This window comes from Lipotes vexillifer, unplaced genomic scaffold (assembly GCF_000442215.2).
Source record: "Lipotes vexillifer unplaced genomic scaffold, Lipotes_vexillifer_v1.1 scaffold138, whole genome shotgun sequence".
Taxonomy (NCBI): Eukaryota; Metazoa; Chordata; class Mammalia; order Artiodactyla; family Lipotidae; genus Lipotes; species Lipotes vexillifer.
Genome location: NW_006797971.1, coordinates 38128 through 42435, shown reverse-complemented (window position 1 = coordinate 42435; position 4308 = coordinate 38128). Strand labels below are relative to the sequence as shown.

Here is a 4308-nt window from a genome sequence, read left to right as displayed (position 1 = left end):
GGCATTTCTGAAAGCACTAAATTTGCACCCATCACACAACCCAGCAATCACAGTTCAGGGCTCATCCCAGAGAAATGAAAATCTAGGTTCTCACAAAATCCTGTACAGTAATGTTCGCAGCAGCATGATTTGTAATAGCCAAAAACTGGAAACAACCCAACATACTTTCGGGTGAATGGTTAAAGTGACTGTGACTGTAGTATGTCCATACCATAGAATAGTACTCAGTGAATAAAAAGGGAACAGAGTATTGACACATTTGTACCACTGCAAAACTAATTTTCTAATGAAGAAAACAGTATAGGGTTTATAAAGTGGACACACTGGATGAACACCAGAGAATGATGTAGAGGGAAAAAGTTAATCCCCCAAAGCTATATTCTGTACAATCTATTTATATAGAATTCTCAAAAGCGGACAGTTTAGCAATTACCAGGCATTAGCAGAATGGCGCAGGAGGAGTTACCCATGGGGGAAAGTGGGTAAAGTGTATACGAAAATCTCTCTGTATTATTTCTTACAAGTGCATGAGAATCCACAATGAGGTGACAATAAGTAGTTTAATTAAAAGAAAAAAATTAGAGTTGAACCCTCTACTATTTGCACTAGACCCGAGTACTCTGCCAATCAATGCTTGTAAATCCTGGCTGTAGATCAGTCCCCAGCGAGATTCTCCCGCTGGGAATGGCGTCTCTCCCCTGGCGGAGACATTCCTCAAATGCCTCTAGTAAAGGAGGTGGCAGTACAAAAGGAGAACCAAGACAGCAACAAAGAAATTCTCAAGTAGAGGTGGGAACGCATACAGGAAGCAAGAGCCAGGGGCAAAAAGAGGCATCCCAGATGCGCCCCATTATTGAGATACTGGTAAAACAAAGAAGGGACAGTGAACTGGATGTGCCCAGAAGCGCAGCGTAATAGCAGTCCAAGCCCGAGATATTAGAAAGCAAGCACGGATCCGTTGAAAGAGAACGCTCACTGCAGTTGAGCCGGGCAGGTTCCCGTGGGGGTCCTGCGCCTCACCTCCGCGGGTCAGAGGTCACGTCCCGGGCCAAAGTCAGTTTTGGCTGAGGCGGACTTCAGGGCGCGAACACGCTGCCTCCTTTCTCCTCGCTGCCCGGGACCCCCGCGCGGGCAGTAATGCCCGCGCCCAACTGCGCACCGCCCTCACTTTCCTGTGCACTTCTGCCCTTCCCCCGAGCTCTCCTCCGACCTGCCCGAGGAAAGGCAGGAGCTAGGCCTCCCGCCTGCCCTCCCCCACCATGGCCCACCTGCGGGCTTGCGAAGTCCGGCAGCTGCTGCGCAGCAAGTTTGTGGTCGTCGTCGGGGACACCATGCAGAGGGCCGTGTACAAGGACCTGGTGCTGCTGCTGCAGAAGGGCTGCCTGCTCTCTTCCATCCAGCTGAAGTACAAGGGCGAGCTGAGCTTGGAGCACGATGTGCCGCGGGAGGGCGGCAGGTGGGAACGCCTGCACAGCTGCACGCACTACCGCGACGTCCGCCGGTTCTGCTCAGGCCACCGCCTGGTGCCTTTCTACTTCCTCGCGCGTGCGTACTACGCGTACGTAATGACGCCCTGGAACACCTGCGTCGGGGCGAGCACGCTCCGCACGTGGTGGTCATGAACTCCTGCCTCTGGAACCTCTCCAGGTACGGCCAGGATTTCCCGAGGAGTTACCTGGAGGGCTTAGAGAGCCTGTTCGGGCGCCTGGACAAAGTGCTGCCCGAGGCCTGCCTCCTGGTGTGGAACACGGCCCTGCCAGTGGCAGAGGTTGTCTCCGGGGCTTCCTCCTGCCGGAGGACCTATTCCGAGGTGCGCGACTGTGGGAAGAAGTGATAGAGGCCAACTTCTACAGCTCGGCGGAGGCCAGCAGGCACGGCTTTGACATGCTGGACCTGCATTTCCACTTCCGGCATGCAGGACAGCACCGGCAGTGAGATGGCGTGCACTGGGACGAGCGCGCACACTGCCACCTCTCCCAGCTGCTGCTGGCGCATCTGGCCTACGCCTGGGGCGTGGACCTCCCCTGCCGCTACCCCGTGGGCAGGTGGATCAGGGATGGTCCCACCAGGGGAATTCCAGGCCTGGTGGACGGTAGGCAGCCCCGGGACAGCAGAGTTGACCCGGGCAAACAGCCCTTGTCCTGGTTCCCAGCCACGTCCGCATGCCTCCGCAGCGACCTTCGGAACCCTTTCCCCAGGCGTGACCTCCGTTCCAGCCCTACCGCCAAGGCACCTGTGTGCCCTACCACTCATCTTCACAGCGCGGGCAATTCTCCAGTGATTCTTCAGCGCGCCATGTCAGATACACACTGGCGAAGCAAACTCGATGATTGGCCGGGAGACACGTGTGGGCCCGATTCGCAGAACCTCTACTCAACATCGGAGCAGAAGGTGGCCTCCCTCCCCTCCCCAGTGTCCCAGCAGGCCATGCAGACGCCAGCGAAGGCGCACCAACAGACGGACCCAAGCACACGGACCCAAGCACACACACGGAGGCAAGACCCCAGTAGCCAGACCTGGACCTGGGCTCCTTCCCAACGTAGTCAATAGGCTGGACAGACTGCCCGACTTCTCTCACTCAAGCGTGGCCTTCAGCAACACTGCGATGGTGAGGACTCTTTCACCCTCTTACTTTCACCGGTCAGCAACCTCACACTTTCTTTGCCAGAGCCTTCACCCCGCTTCTCACACCATTCTCCTCTTAATGTTCGTGCAGAAATGAGCTGTAAATGAAAAAGTACACACACGGTTAAGCCTTGCCTAAATATAAGTCTTCCAACAGTATTCTCCCTAGACATTTTTCCTGAAAAGAAAAAGGGAAAAATTTTGAACCTTAACACTTACCTAAACGTTTCTAGTAACTTCAGTATCACCATTAGTTTTTACATACATTTATAGAACTTACGCCCCAAAGCTTTCACCACAAATTGTCTTGCACATCCCTTAATTAAATTTATCTGTGCTTCAAAATAATATTTATCCTTAAAACAAGTATTCCATTCACTAACACAAGTTTTTATTTTCTGTTAGAGATGTATTTTCTACTCTTGAGTTCATCAAATACCTAGCATATTTTTAAAAATAGACTTCATTTTTTAGAGCAATTGTAGATTCATAGCAAAATTGAGAGGAAAGTAGAGAGTTCTCATATACTTCCCATACACAGCCTCCCCCAGTAGCAATATCCCACACCAAAATTGTACATTTGTTTACCTTCAGTGAAACTACACTGATGTATCATTTCACCCAAAGTCCATTTTACACATTAGGGTTCACTGTTGGTGTTGTACATTCTATGGTTTTTGACAGATGTATAATGACATGTATAGTATCATACAGAATAGTTTTATTGCCCTAAAATTCCTGTCTGCTCCTCTTCTTCATTCCTCCCCCATCCAACCCCTCACAACCACCCATCCCTAATGGTCTCCAGAGTTTTGTGTTTCCTAGAATGTTATATAGTTCGAATCATACAGTAAGTAGCCTTTTCAGATTGGCTTCTTTTACTCAGTAATTTGCCTTTAAGTTTCTTCCATGTCCTTTCATGGCTTGATAGCTCAGTTGTTTTTAGTGGTGAAAAGTATTCTGTTGTCTGAATGTACCACTGTTTATCTAGTCACCTGCTGAAGGACATCTTAGTTGCTGCCAAGTTTTGGAAGTTATGAATAAAGCTGCTTTAAACATTCATGTGCAGGTTTTTGTGTGGATATAAGTTTTCAACTCCTTTGAGTAAATATCAAGGGATGCAGTTGGTGGATCATATGGTGAGAGTATGTTTAGTCTTGTAAGAAAATGCCAACTACCTTCCAAAATGACTGTACCATTTTGCATCCCATCAGCAACTAATAAGAGTTCCTGTTGTTCTACATCCTCGCCAACATTTGGTGTTGTCACTGTTTTAGATTTTCACCATTCTAATAAGCACAAGGTATCTTGTTGTTTCAGTCTGCACTTCCCTAAGGACATGATATTGAGCTTATTTATTATTTATTATTATTATTTATTATATTTATTATTATTCATAAGCTTATTTTCCATCTGTATATATTCTTTGATGAAGTGCCCATTTTTAATCAGTTGTTCCTTTTCTTATTGAGTCTTAAGATTTCTTTGTATATTTTGGATAACAGTATTTAATCATATGTGTTTTAGAAGTAACTCCCAGTCTGTGGCTTATCTTCTCATTCTCTTGGTGTCTGTTGCAGAGGAGAAGTTTTTAATTTTGAGGAAGTCCAACATATCAGTTTCTTTCATGGATTGTGCCATTTGTGTTGTATCTAAAAATTTATCACCAAACCCAAGGTCATC

The 4308-nt window shown here is 48.0% G+C and overlaps 1 pseudogene; it reads left to right on the top strand.

The window, feature by feature from the left end:
* Positions 1-1259: 1259 nt before the first annotated feature.
* LOC103081659 (PC-esterase domain-containing protein 1B pseudogene) lies at positions 1260-2550 on the top strand (annotated as a pseudogene).
* Positions 2551-4308: the final 1758 nt, after the last annotated feature.